The sequence below is a fragment of the Triturus cristatus genome, chromosome 3_2, assembly GCF_964204655.1.
Source record: "Triturus cristatus chromosome 3_2, aTriCri1.1, whole genome shotgun sequence".
NCBI lineage: Eukaryota > Metazoa > Chordata > Amphibia > Caudata > Salamandridae > Triturus > Triturus cristatus.
The window spans coordinates 330,235,406-330,251,438 of record NC_140584.1 but is presented as its reverse complement, the minus strand read 5'-3'; the positions used below and the strand labels follow the sequence as shown (position 1 = coordinate 330,251,438).

The following is a 16,033-nucleotide window of genomic DNA, read 5'->3' as shown; positions in this document are numbered from 1 at the left end:
ACTCAGCGCCTTGAGACGCTTACGGGTGAGTTTATAAGAAACCTGATTGATTGATTGATTGATTGATGTGAGACCTGTGGCAGTCACACCCATGGTGATTCCACACAGACACTGTTGCACTCCAACTGGATGACCAAGTTATTTTTGTTCACTTGTTGTAGGGAGGGTGAGCAGTCAGGGTCTTCTCCAGGAAGTGGTAGAGGGTTTCGATCTCACGGACTCAATCACACATGTTATTCTGCTCAATAAACTCTTTGAAGGTCAGTTAGAATAATGAATCACACAAGAAAGACACCTTTCAGAGCCCAAATATGGTCATAACACAATTCCAGTGTGCACACTGTAACGCAATATAATTGCTCCCTTTGGCCAATGTTATACTGTTGAAAAGGTTGAATGTCCCCTGCTAACTTCAGGATTTCTCAATCCATCTCTTTTACTGTGAACACACAAGGCAGTGCAACTAAAACACTATTACTTGAGTAACTGGGAATGCACCCTTTATAAAAAAGATACAGTTTTTACCCATCCATAGTAGTATATGGTAGAGCTAATTTCAGACACATACAAATTGGACTCTGCTTAGATGGTGGAGAAAAGTACACAACACATGATGAGGGCACAATTTAGGCTTTTTTACAAATGCCATGCTATAACTCGGTGATTAAACTATCGGGGAAATACTCTTACTACATGAGCGCCTTCAAGTCTGATTGTTTCCACTGAGAATGAGGAGCAAAAGGCGGAAATGGTGTTTTTATGATATTCCACATTCCACACTGTGAGCTTTTGTGTGTCCAAAAAGTTAGGACTGAACGCAACAGTCTTTCACCTTGTAATTTAAAATTGGAAGCAAAACCTCAGGTTTTCTTCTATCACAACATTACTCGCAATGCAATCGTGACACTACTCACAATAGGACCGTTACCAGATGCAAATTTTAGACATTTTGGTTTGCTGTTATTTGACCTAATTGAGGCAGTGTTGTTGCATCCCAAATGAGTATTTTAGGAGTAAAGGAAGAACAAGAGAAAGACAGCTTTAATTTGGGCAATGCTAGATTTTCAGGCTAACCACAAGATAAATGTATGGACCAGTATTCTAAATTGGAGTCATTTACATAGTTATTGACTAACCTGAAATTTTGGCATGGATTTTGACACTCCTCAACTTTCTGCTTGTGAGAGGAAGAGACTCCAGAGGGTGTAGAACTGCAAAGTAGACTTATCTTTGTAATAAAAAATTGGGGGCTTATTACACCAGTTTAGTCCAAACTATGGTGGCTGCCAGTGCAAAGAAGATCTGAAGTCAAGTACTGAGTTTTAGTAACTGAGTCTTCTGGATCAACACTATCAAAGGGTCTCCGGCATCAGCTTCAGGCTGCGTGCAACCTTCAGGTCTAGTGTGGCCATAACATGATGCCTCCCTGTTGACGGCAACCAGTGTAGGACTCTGGTCTGTTTCCAACCAAAAGCTCTGAAGTCAGCTAGATATGGTTGTTCATCAGACAGAGGATCATGTAAAATTAAAATATTGGCCTGAACAAAGATTTTACTGAAAACTTACAGCTAGGTCCTGATACTGCTGGCAAATGATAACTCAATACGCAAACGTTGGTTGAGACAAGTCAGTTCCATGTCTAGAGGCACCGTACAGGATTTGTCTAAACAATGAATCAAACAAATGAATCAGGGTGCCATAACATATGAGCTATGGGACAGAGAAGGCCTGGGTGAGATACTTTCAGAGGTTGACAAAGAGTGGCCGATAGCTGCCGGGGGCTTTTGCTGGAGAAGGAAGGACCAAGATATGGTGCTAGCAATATTTGTGCCATTCCTGGTCTGAGTAACTTACTGCGCACTGAGCAACAAATCCTAGCATACACTAAGGTGATGGCTTGAGTACTAGGCAACCTGAGCATGCAATGAGAGGAGGAAGTAAAATCCAGGGGACCAGAGCATGCACTGACCCGAGCAGTAGGAACCACGGGATTGCAACATGCACTGAACTGAACAGTAGGGATCATGGGATTAGAGCATGCACTGAGCTAAGCAGTGAGGACCAGGGGATTCCAAACACACTCAGCTCAGACGGTATGAAACCGGGGATCCCTTCCTACACTGAATGGAATGAGTAAAAAAGAGGGAATCGCTTCATGCACCAGGCTGAGAGAGAAAGAACAGGGATCACAGACAGCATGCCATAATCAGTGAAAGCAAGAACAAGGAGATTGAGTCATGCTCTGAGCAAAGAGAGTGAAAACCAGGTGATCACTGCATATATCAAGGTGAAGAGTAAGTATCAAAGGATGAAAACACACACTGAGCTCATGGAGTAGAGCCAAAGGATTGCTGGATGCATCGAGGTAAGGGAGTAGGAGCCAAGAGATTGCCCTGTACACTGAGCTGAGGTAGAATAAATCAAGGTATCAGAGGCAAGATGCACTGCGTTACAGGAGCACGCAGAAGGGATTGTGTTCATACACTGAGCTGAGAGAGTAAGGACTAGGGGATCAATGTACTCTTCCTCAGCTCCGTCCAGGATGTGCAAGTGTGCCGGCACCGACTGCACAATGAGTGGCAAGCTTCGTCGAAGTTTCAGAAGGGTCTCTCCAGCACTAACAAGCTCACAGAGAGTGCCATTTTGAGTTTGGCAGTGCAGAAGTGCCTTTGTAAATTGTCAGGGTTTCCTTTTCCTGCCAAACTCACAGTTCCCCTGCCTCATTCAGAGGTTGGGAACGGCGAGACTTCCAATGGCAGAGCCTCAGCTAGCTCTGATTCCAGAAACCTATGGCCCAGCAGCTTATCCACCACAGTGCCACGAGGTCCATGATTTAGAAGTCCTGTCCTGTTTGAGGCAGGTCTTCCAACAGGGTGGATCCAGACAGGAAAAATGATTAATGTTCTCTTATGAAAGGAGAAAACTTCCTGCACATCAGGGCTATTGATTTCTGTGTCTCTCCGATCAAGAACCTGCTTTGGGTGCTTATTGCTAACATATAAAAGAAAGTTTTCAGATTTATCTTCCAGGGAGAAATGCTAGATTGTTGCAAAATGGGATACTTAACTAATCCAAGTAATGTGTTAGCAGAAATAGCCTATCACAGCTTATTGTGATTTTAAAACTACTACTCAGGATGTTATTGCAGCAGCTAACAATAACAAGCATTGGCATAGCCAATAGGTCTCGCCTTTGGGACCTTATAAGTGTTTAGACATGCAACAGTTGATGGTGTTGCACCAAGGATATTGTACTGCATAACTAAATACTTATAAGGTTCCAAAGGCAAGACCTATTGGCTATGCCAATGCTTGTTTAGCTTAGTAAGCTGCACGACACTTAGAATGCGGAGAAAATTACTAAAGTAGGGGAACCAATGCTTGGGGGTTAGGCACTGGATTCAAAACAAGAGGAGCAAGGGAAAGGTAACCAATATCTATGAAACATCAAAGGAGAACTAGGGTTAGTTCCTAAAGGAAGAGTGGTGTTCATGGGGATATCCACTGAGCATTTGTTTGGGTTACTAATTATAACATATCTTTATTTCTCTTTACTTGGCAAGCGTTGACAATAGGGAGGAATGTATGTCCAATAAGATTTAGGCTGAAATAGTCGATAACTGAACGTGCTAACAGTGATGATTTAAAAGCATTACAATGATAAACAGCATGGGGGGTGCTGCATGACATCATTTAATTCCCTTCTGCTTGCAAATGCTTGCACATACTTAGAATGCATCAATAATGTATACCTAACAAAAACCAAATAAAAAAGTTTTAAAAACAGAGTGGTCAGCAATGGTGAGATTTCAAATAGGTAGTATTCTAATTTAAGCCAGGTGCTGAGGTCCAAACTTCGTATTAAGAAAACTTTAATAATGTCAAGTTTATAAAAGGTACCTCGATAATGTGTTACTGTAGGGAGGGGTGTCCCCACATTTTCGTTTTTTCTTGGTGTCTGAGTTTTACTAGATATTTTGCCTGAAGTTATATTGTGTTTGTGTTCCTTTTCTTTCTGAGGGAGGAGATGCATCATCTTTGCAGTGTCACTGAATTCTGCAACAGTGCCTGGTGACCGTGCTTTCGGAATTGCGTGGAATAGTTTGGCAGTGGTCAAAAGAGATGTAGAAAGCACCTGGACCATGTAATGCTGCACAGTCTGAGCTACATATTCCAGATAAAGTTTGAACTTGTTATGCCTCAGTGTCATTAGAAAGTGCTCAAGGGTTTGTGAATCTGACTGGTACATGGAAACCTTCCCTTGCAGAAGCATAGCTACGATTTTCAATCAGTGGGGTTCTCGTAAATATTATAAACTAATGAAATTATATGTCTGTAACCTAATCACTGTACTCGTTAAGTGCGCGCGTGAGAGAGAGGGAGGGTGCAGGAGGTGAGCCCGGGAGTGGTGCATGGTTGCAGGGTTTGTGAATCAGACTGGTACATGAAAACCTTCCCTTGCAAAAGCATAGCTACAATTTTCAATCAGTGGGCTACTCCCAAATATTATAAACTAATGAAATTATATGTCAGTAACCTAATCACCGTACTCGTTAAGTGCGCGCGTGAGAGAGATGGAGGGGAGCAGGAGGTGAGCCCGAGAGTGCTGCGTGTGTGCGCGCGCAGTCTGCTCTTTTTGGAAGCACTGCACTTGTGCTTGTGGCGTGCCGCTGCGCGCTCCCGCAAGCTGGATGCAGCCACAAGCACGAGTGTGTGCTTCCAAAAAGAGCAGAACAACGGCTAAAGGTCCTCCTAAGCAGCGCATGCGCGCTGCGGAGGCAAGACCTAAAAAGCACACCCCTCACTCAGACTCCCCTTGTTCGTCGTTGCTTAAAGACTCTAAATTGCCAAAACGTAAAACTACCTTCTTTCGCTTTTTTAACATTAATTGCCATTCTTTAGTCAAAACCAACTAGAAATATTAAAATTCTTAATTGACAACTGACCGGACACTGTGTTTCTAACCAAAACCTGGCTTCATGATGCCTCTACTCCAGACATCATTGCTACAGTTCACAACAGCCTCCAGTATGATTAGACTGGATACCCCGGATAGGAACGGTGGTGGAATTGCGATTGTTTTAAAGCCCATCACTATTGCAAAACACAAAATCTTTCCATCCCTGACTGTGAATCTATGTTAACTTCCTTGTGTCTAACAACTTCACTGTGTTGGGCACACTGATTTATCTCCCTCCTGGTCCTGCAAGCAGCTGGTGCTCTTGGGTACGAGATGCCCTCTCCCCTTTCATTATGAAATGTTCTAACTGTACTGTGTTAGGTGATTTTAATATTCATTTTGACAATCCCTCATGCAAAATGGCTTCCTCTTTGTTTGGAGGATTTTAGAGCTCTAGATGTTCACCTAGCAAATAATGTCCCTACTAATGTAGCAGGACACTTGCTAGATCCTCTCGTTTCCAACCTGAAGGGGCTACTGACAGCCTGCTCAATCCCTTTACTATGGTTGGATCACCTTGCTATACCTTTTGCTATTTAGATTCCTTCCATTTCTACATCTCAGGCTCGTGGCCCAGCTTTCTATACCAGAAATTGGTCTAAATTCGATGTTCACACTCTTAATTCTACTCTGCAGGCAAATACTCCTGGGTTGAGCCATTTGGTGGGTTCCAACTCTTATACTATTGACAATTGGATTTGATCTTCTCTTGACTCTGCTCTTTCCCTTAAAAATATCACTTATCGTAAATCTCTCCACCCCGTTTTATGGTTTAATGATGCATTATGCGAAAAACTGTAAGCGCCTTGATAGAATCTGGCGAACAACCTACTGTGAGGATGGTGAGGATTTATAAACTGGCCTTAACAAATATTATAAAAGCTGCCATTCTGCTAAAGTCCTTTATTATTCAGAGAAAATCAGTATGGCACAAAACTGTTCTAGAACATTAATTTAAGTGATTAAATCTTTATCTAATCCACCCATCTTCAACACCTCTATATCCCTTTCGCAGTCACAGTGCAATGAGTTGGCAGGCTTCTTTTGCAAGAAGGTAGCGGACATCGAGGCCTCTCTACTACCCATCCCCTCTTCTCCTTGTTCTCAGTCACAAGTAATTAAAGATACTACTTATGACCTGATGGTCGGCTCCCAGGTTGAAGCTGGAGAAACCAATACTTCTGTTCCCGATCTGTACTCCACTCTTGACACTTTCCTGCCTGTGGATGTTTTGTCATTTACCACCCCTCTGAATTCCATCAAATCTGGCTCTTCTTTAGATCCTCTTCCTCCTCCATACCTTAGTAAACTAAGGCTCCAATTCCTGGATATGGTGATACAACTGTTGAATTGTTCACTTGTAGAAGTCCGAGTTCCCAAAGCATGGAACCATTCAATGGTAAGGCCTTTGCTAAAGAAGCAGAATCTCGATCCTCTTCATAGATCCCGTTATAGACCAATTTCTCTCTTACCAATATTCACTAAAATCCTTGAGAAACATGTGACCCAACATATCTCCATATTCATTGAATCTAAAGGCTTCCTCTACTCCTCTCACTCTGGATTCAGGGCAGGCCGCAGTACAGAGACCTCTCTACTTTGAGTCACAGAACAGCTTAGACTCCAACTGGATAAGGGTGGTTCTATGGCTTTGATTTTAATTGACTTGAGTGCCATGTTTGATACAGTATTGCATAAATTACTGCTTCAAAGAATGGAAAACATTGGTATTCATGGCCAAGCCTTAATCTGCTCTTTTCATGTCTTTACTAGAGCCTACAAATATAATCCCCCTCCTTTAATATCTGGAATACCACAGGGTTCGGCCCTTAGCCCGACCCTATTTAACATTTATGTTCGACCATTGGAGAACAAAGTGGAAAGCGGCGGTCCTATGCTTTTTTCCTATGCAGATAACACTCAGATCATTGACTCCTTATCACCCAAGGAGAATCGCAGCTCTGATGGTCTGAACATCTGCCTCACGAAAGTGGCTGCGTGGATGAATACCACTCCCTTAAATTGAATGGAGATAAGACTGAAGTTCTGCTGGTAAGTAACCAACCCCATTTGCGGGGTCCACATCTTTGGCCTGGTGTCCTTAGGTCCCCTCCAACTCCAGTCTCTGTAGTTAAGAACATAGGATTTTGGGTTGATGAAAAGCTTTCAATGAATTACCAAATCATCAAAGTAGCTTCAACTTGGTTTGGTTTTCTGCGATGGCAAAAGAAATCTTTGGCTTCTACCCGTCTCTGCCCAAAAAACTGTAATTCAAGCATTGATTATTTCCAGGCTAGACTACGGTAACATCCTTTACTTAGGGGCCCTCAGGTTTCACTCAAACGGCTCCAGTTAGTTCAAAATGTGGCTGCTAGACTATTATTTCTCCTACCTAAATATTTGTCTGCCGCCAATCTTCTCCGAGATCTGCATTGGTTTCCAATTGAGAAGCTTACACTTCTAAGCTAAGTGCTACATGCAAAAGGCTTGTCAAATTTAAGGCTACTTTATCGTAGATCTCTGGTGGTACTCTATTATACCAGTTGACTTTTCAATCACCCAATAGCAATTATTTCACAGTTAGCGCCGAGCGCCGAGACACCTTTGGGTATTTGCGCGCTTTATAAGTTGTTTTAACATAACATAACAGTTCCCAGAGTGAGGAGAACCCACCAAGGTGGTAGGTCTTTCTCCTATTTAGGTCCCAAAATGTGGAACACTCTAACTGCTGCTTTTAGAGAATGTCAATCTTTCGTGGCCTTCCCGAACACTTTTAAAGACATAGGACTTTTAGGTTACGCAGCTACGCTAAGATTCTAATGGTATACCCATAATGCTTAGCACTGGGAAACCCTGTTGGGTAGCCATACACTTTACAAATAATAATAATATCAGACATCTGAATGCATGTCATGTCAGCACTTACAATGGGAACTCTAGTAACCACTTAGTGTAACTCAGTCAGCACCTCTGTGTAAGTCAAAAAGAGATGGTTGATTCCACACTCACCCTTTCACTCTTTCCCCTGTAACAATGCTACAACCTAGAGAAGAGTTCCTACACATATACTGATTCATACACCCCACTTCACTGGTAGATATCAAGTTATCTATAACAAAATACGGAGAAACCTAAAGGGCAACCTAAACTTAGCATCCTTAGATATGAGCAGCTATAGCAGTTATTCTCTCCACAGAGATATGCCTAGACGTCTGCTAAGGGCACAGGATGGAAAGGCAACCCTTTCTGTGAGTATCGGGCCTCTGGAAACCACTATGATGGACCAGGTGGACACATGTAGGCTGGAATTTCAAGATAACTATATAAAACAAAACTCAATAGAACTAATCAAATTGACAATAATTTACATAGTGCTATCCTTAAAAGCTGGCACAATAACTCAATTGTCTAATGTATCCCTTATAGAGATCTGTGTGTAACCCTGTAGGTCACAGGTTCAAATCCGAATGAGTGGGCTCTTCCTTTCACTCTTCTGAGATCGATAAAACGAGTACCGTTGAATTGGGTAATAATTAGCAACTGTTATCAGCACCTAGAGACAAGGCAAATGGTATAGTGCACTACATAAGTGTTATAAGTTTTCTAATTATTAATATTACCTAACTAAACCGAGGAGATGAGCTGTCTGTAAAGGATCTCTAACTCTACCTCTGATTGTTCAAATATTGAAAGAAAAACAAATAAAGCCACTGTGAGTCTCACCTTCATCACATTCCCGCAGATTCCATTCTGAGTTGGGATTGTGAAAGAAGCTACACGGATGTTATTGAGCACTGAAGTAGTCATGGTGCAGTTCATGTCCAGGTTGGATAAGTAGGAATTCTCCGGAATTCTGGCGAGCGCCACCAACAAGCACTTACTGACAGAGATGGTCATGAAGTCCTCACAGGTGAGCTCTGGAACCAGGTCATTTTCAGCTGTGATGCAGAAGGGCTGTTACAATACAATCACTGTACACAGGGACATGGTAGAGCCATCTCACAGATTCACAACAGATAATCCCAGGCTGCCCCACTGATACCCCTATCATAAACGTAGATGTCTCTGCAGTTCTGATCCAGCAGATAAACCCAGACACCCATGCAGACAGCACCACAATAACCTTAGATGCTCCCACAGACACCACACAATAATGATTGATACCCCCCATGGATACTCCTACCTCAAAATAGTCATAGACTTCCTGACGACACCACAAAAATAACACCAGATGTAGACCACAAGAGTAGCCCCAGGCATCGCCAAAGATATCATCACAATAACATTTGACTCCCCCACAGACACTGGTACAATAAACATAGATATCCATACAGACAGACCGATAATATTCTTAGATTCGTCTTGTGCAGAATTACATGGTGTGGTTGTGTGACTTCACTATGTATTAAACTCAGAAAGCATGCAGGCTGTCTTTGCTGGGTCCTTCAGGGCAGTCCTTCTTCGGTCCTCTCTCCAGTTCTGATGTGGTATGAGGTCTGAGTGCCAGGGGTGCCACTTTTATAAACAAATTATGTTGCCACACATTTTTGGGCGTCGGGGGAACGAGAGGAAAGTTATGGGAGGTCTACATTTGCATCCTACCTCTAATGATACACAAACATTGCAGGACAAACGAGACACAGTAAGGTCAACAAAAATAATTTTCCCTTTTTATGAAGCTCAAACAATAGTTCTTCTGTTTGTCAAGGTAGGACTCTAAACATATTGCTCTTTCTATTGTGGTCTGAGAGTCAACAAATTGAAAGGTATGGCCTCACACTCCCTTGTGGTGTCGTTCTTCATCATCAGCCATCCTTGCTCACCAGAAAATGTTTTTAGTGGTGGACCGGCTCACCTCTGAGACTCTAGGGAGCACTCGTGGATGAAATATGGAGGTTAGGATCCATAGTAATAACTCACCTTGCATGCAAGTAGTGCAGCATGCTTTACGAGTGGGGTGATTGTGTATCCAGGGCAGTGTGTATTTGATGTTCTGAGAAAACCCTTAGTTCCAAGTGGCATTAGTGTAGGGGCTGAAACATGTCGACGATTTGTGAGAAAAACAGGATCATAATATCCTTACCCCCATTGAGATTTTTTAACCATACCCAAACAGCCAATAATAAAAGGAAACCGAGTTTGGTTTGAGGTATTTTTAAATGTAGTCAAGCCTAACCTGGCTTTTTGAGGCCTGTTTGGCAGTGGTAGTTTCATTCCATAGGTGTGGGGGCTTTGCCCACCCTATTCGCTGCATCCGCATTTCTTTTAAGGTGCTAAGTAACACCGGTGGCAATTGCATTGCATTGTAAAACAAATGTGGAAGCTTCGAGCCAGTTCTGCTACACGGGCATCAGACAGGGCAGGCACCTTTCTTGTGACCCATAAAAGCTCTGTAAACCAGGCTGACATGGTCCCAGCCCTGCATTCACTGTTTGGGGGCCCTTGAAACCTCCCACAAATTATGTCAGGTAGTGTCATATTTCCAAGCAGCCCCGGGTGGGTACAGCATAAGCCCTGTACCTCCAGAGGCTGCTAAAGCTACAGCATGACGACTCGATCCTTTCCCAAGTCGTCACTGGATGACGTCATCAAGCATAATTGACCCGACCCATCTCTGTGACAAAATGGGATGGGTAGGGTTTATTTATTTATACTGCCTAAGCAACGTTGCATTACTACAATAATCACTGCACTTTGTATTGTGCTGTGATAACTGTAGTAAAGATGCATCTTATGAAACAAAAAATGCTCTCAATCTAATCTGACATGACGTCACAGAGTCATGAGGCTCAACTCATGACCCTGATAGGCCAAGTCACATGCTGATTGCTCAGTTGGCGGCAGTACAGCCATTGCGCATATGGGATTTCATATTCCAGTTCTTGCTCCCATTTGCCATTCATATCACTGGCAATCATGTTATTCACAATACAATTGTACATTTGTTTTTATCTGTCTAGTGAGGCTATGGTTGGCTATAACCGAGATGAGCAAGTTCCATTTAGGTGGTTTTTCTGGTATCGCGTGCAACAACTTCTTCACCGAGTGGCTGAGCCGGCGGTACACCAGTATGTCCATAGATGTGCCCGTTGGATCATTCCAATATTCTGATAGTGCAATAATATGCTGATTGACAAAGTGATCCCCCATAGTGCGCAGTTGATGAATCACCCCAACCTCTCCGGTCATGGCCAACCTGGGATTGTTAATTAATGGGAAATGTGGTGAGCCGTGCTGTAACCAGAGTACACTGCGCATGCTTCTGCTAAGCCTATTTCTCTTTATAGCATTTCAGCTGGAACCACAGAGTAGAGCTTTCACTTTTAGCTACTCTGTGAACTGTGGCTGAGACTGGGACACCTCCCTCTGCAACAGCAACAGGCAACACACCAACATCCCTGGTCTCAACTCATCAACCTGCAGGACTGACGCAGACAGAAGCTGCCTCATAAGGTACGTTTCAAATATTAAATATTTTACTTTTTAATTTAGTAATCAAGCAAATTGCATTGCCACACATATGTTTAGCAGGTCTATAATGAGTACATTTGAGTGTTTTACAAAATTAACAAATTAGATTTTGCTTTGGAGTTGTGCCCAAAAATGTAATGAATCCCAACGTAAAATCTGGACCTCTGCTTTTACATTTTTTTTTAATTCTCACATAAAGAAATTGGCAACAAAAAGAAATGTGGCATTACATTTATTCAGTACAATTGTTTGTAAAGTCTGTATTTTAAGATATGGTATGGGGTTTAGACAACTGTTGTACAGGTCTGTGTGTGCCCAGAATATCTCAGTGAATAATAATAATGGAAAGATAACTCTGGGGGTTAACACATTTTCTTGAGAGATCTCTGTATTATCTAGTCCCAGTTTTAAAACAAAGTAGCAAAGAGGGTTAATATGTGTCCTGCATGCAGATGACAGATTTTAATTTTATGTAGCTACTAGAGCCAACACAGTCTTTCCATACCAGTCTTGCCTGGTACCCTAGCCCCCTTTGGAGGTCAGATTTGCTTGGTAACCCAGAAATTCTTTGAAATGCTTTATGAGTTTTCCTTTACAAATGCATATAATAACTGTATTTTCGGTCCATTTATTACAGACAGAGTGCTGCAAATTACACCGAAATACCCCAATTTTTTAAAATATTCTTGGGGGAGAAACCCCCCTTTTAACGTCAGGCTCGCTCATTTCACTCGCTTACTAGCATTCATTGATTTATTCCTCTGGCGCTCACCACTTTCAAATTTCATCAGCCACCACTGCTGTTTGGCAAGACTCAGTGCACCTTCAGATTACAAAAACCAGCAGCATCAATCCAAAAGCTTGGGGAGAGCATGCACAAATAGGCATTTCCTTAAACCTCTACAGACATGATATTAGCAACCCTAGATAATTGCAAAATCAGCTTATGCACTGCCACAGACACCACAACAATCCTAGACATCCCACTTGTTACCCTATGCTATACCACAAATATTTACATGCAATAACCCTAACCACCCTTAACAGATACCACCACAATAACCACAAACACCATCACTGTCACCACCACAATAACCCTAGACTGCCCCACAAGCACCCCCACAATAATGTTAGAGACCCTCACAGAAATTCCCACAGGAATCCTTGACTCCCCCTCTGATATCAGCAGAATAACCACAGGCTCCAACAAGATGTCATCACAATAAACTTAGATGGACCCCAACATACATCTCTCATTATACCCATAGACACTGTCTCCCTTGAAGACACCACCTCAATAACTTTATATATCACCACAACAACACTAGCTACTGCCAAGCACCCCCATAATAACCCAAGACTATTCTGCTGACACTATGAAAAATAACCCCACCAACATTTCCACAATCACTCTAGGAACTCCTTCAGCTAACACCACAATATCACTAGACAGCCTACAGACACCATCGAAATAACCTCAAATACCCATACAAAGATTTGTACTTATAACTATAAATTCTCCTGCAGATATCACTATAAGAAGACCAAACTATCCCATAGACCCCTTCACAAGAATCCTCCTCATCAGATGAATACACCACAATACACAAACCAGAATACCAACACAATCACATTAGACGACCTGGGACACCACAGAACTTCATAGACACTCCCATTCTACCTCTAGTTTACTTCTTAGCTATTCCCACTAAGATCCTAGACATCCTCAGACATATGCTCACAACAAACACTGCCAAAATAATGCAAGTCTCCCCTACAGGCACCTCCACACTACCAAATGTGGCCAACAGAGGGCCACACCATAACCCTAGTCGTAATTGCTGACCCCACCCCAATAGCCCCAAAGAGCCCCAAATTACCTCCAGTATCATCCTGCGCACCCTGACAATAACCATCTACCACACTCCTCAAATACCTCCACAATAATCCCAGGATACTACACAGCCACCACTCTAATAACCCTATAAATCACTCAAATAACCATAAGCACCCCACGAAACACCAACTCAGACACCATCATATAAGCCTAGACAACCCCGCAGATAGCACCACAACAATTGTAGATTTCTCTGCTGACACCTCCAAAACAATAACTCTAGTCAGCCTCACAGACAGCTCTATGATCATCATGAGCCCAACAAAGACACCACCAAAATAACTGTACACATCTCTACAGACATGTTCATGATAACCTGCAATGTTTACACAGTCACCTCTATAATTAGCTGAGTTAACCCCATAATTACCTCGGACTCCTCTGTAGACACAACAAAAGTAGCCCTAGATACACCCAAAACAACTTTAGGAAGCCTAACAGACCCCAGAATAACCTTAGACACCCCCATTAAAACTCAAGGCTCTCCACAGATATTCTCAGACAGTAAGTCTAGATCTCCCCCACAGACACCAATAACCCTAGTGACCCCCAAGTGCACCCGACAATAACAGATACCCCCAAGATAAAATCACAATTACCCTCAACTCCCCCACAGACACAACCACAATAATCTTAGAAACGTCACTCCCCACAATAACTCTAAACACCCCCACAATCTCAATAGACACCCTTACAGAGACCACTATAGTAACCCTAGCACCTCCGCAGACACCACCTGAATACTCCTTGATACTTATGAAGACACCACATTCAATAACACTAGATATTAATACCAATAGTAGGTCTCTAATCAGAGAAACCCACAATAATCAATGACAAACCCTGAATATGCTTAAAGTCACCATAAAAGTAAATCCCACAGTAGCTGTAGAAACCCCCATAGGTAGCACAATAGCTTTAAATGCCCCAGATATTCAAACAATGACACTAAAATCCACCACATACATCAGTTCAATAGCTCTCGATAACCTCATAGAAACATGCACAATAGCTCTAGACTCTTTAGCCAACTACAGCTATAACCCTAGACAAGCCTCGACAAGCCCACAATAACCCTATGTACAGATGCAGATTTCAAAATACCCCCATATATCATCACTATAAACCTAGGCTCGCCTACAGATATTACCACACAGTAACCATAAGCTCTCAAAGAGACATTCACATAAAACAAACCTAGACGTCACGTTCCGAACAACGCTTAAAACATTAAACGTACACCCCCACAATCCAGACTGCCATTGATTAAATTCAGGCTTCCCTGTAGCCACCCTACATCCTAGACATCTACACAAGCAGCCCAAAATAACCAAATATACCCAGACATGATACACAAACAAACACACACCTCTGCCTAAATTACCATGGACAGACACCACCGCAGGAAGATAACACTCTGCAAAGATCATCCAGAATAACTGCAGACACTGCCTCCATAATCCTAGACATCTCTGTAACAATCAGCATTTTTATAATAGACACCCAGACAGTATCCTTAACGTTCTCAGATGACACCACTAAAAACGCCTGGACATCACTACATACACTTCTAGAATAGTCCTTAGCTCCCCTAAAAACATCACCCTGAAGACACTACCACAATATTCCTACACACTGCACAGACACAATAACGATTGGCTCTCTACAGACATTACCAGGCAATACCCTTACAGACCCTAGCAGATGCCCCTAAAATAATCATAAAGCCAACCCGACAGACACTCCCACATAGAACATCCCTACAGACACAACCAAAATGACCATATACACTCATGCAGACACCCCACAATAACTGTATACACTCCCCACACTCCCCACCACAATACACTTATACTCCCTTCAGACATTCCCATGTAACCATGTGTACAGCCACAGTAGTAAAGTAGGATATCTTCCGTCAAACACAAAAGTCTGCAGGATTTGCATAATATGACCGATGGGCACACTCTGGAAGCCCCGCCCTATAAAGGATATCACTTCCAACCAATGTGAACAGGGAGTGGCATCACCCATAAGCCCTGACCACCTAAGAGCCTTGACCTAGAAGTGACATGTTTCATGGAGGTGAAACCACCCCATAAATACTGACCAGGAAGTGACATCACCCATGACTGCAGTGTGGAAGCCCCAATCTAAAAGTGATGTCATTATTCCTCCTGGCCTGGGTGTGACAGCACTAACAGAACCCCTGCCCTTGAAGTAATGTCACCTAGGCCCCTAACCCTGAAAGTACCCAGGTACCCTGAATCAGAGAACTTTCACCCAAGAGGCATCCTATGTAGGTGTGACAGAAACTGGAAATAGATGCAGGAAATGAGAGGTTTGATCCATGACACTGCTCATGTAGGTGTGAGCGAGGCTGGGAATAGGGGGAAGAGATACCTATAATTCAAGAGGCAGTCTGTGCAGAGGGATGGAAACAGGAAAACAGAGACATCTGAGCCATAAGACGACCCATGCAGGTATGGGATTGGATTGGAGCAGAGCAGGGGAAAGATACCACTAATTGAAGAGATGAACATAGCATGCGTGAGAAGAACTGGAACGGAAAGAACAAAGTCCCCTCTGAGTCAAGAGACGGCACATACAGCTTGGAGAAGATCAGCACACAGGATTTAGGAGAGACCTCTAATACAGGAGCTGACCCAAGCAGAAATGAGAGAGGTGAAGAAAAAACTGCAACTA

The 16,033-nt window shown here is 42.8% G+C and overlaps 1 pseudogene across 1 annotated transcript in view; it reads right to left on the bottom strand.

Annotated features, from left to right (window-relative positions):
• The window catches only part of LOC146857295 (pancreatic secretory granule membrane major glycoprotein GP2-like), a 233,415-nt pseudogene that overhangs the window by 137,927 nt on the left and 79,455 nt on the right, over window positions 1–16,033 (bottom strand). The window contains exon 4 of the transcript XR_014979886.1: window positions 8,683–8,897. The product of XR_014979886.1 is annotated as a pancreatic secretory granule membrane major glycoprotein GP2-like (transcript). The remainder of the gene's footprint in view (window positions 1–8,682; window positions 8,898–16,033) is intronic.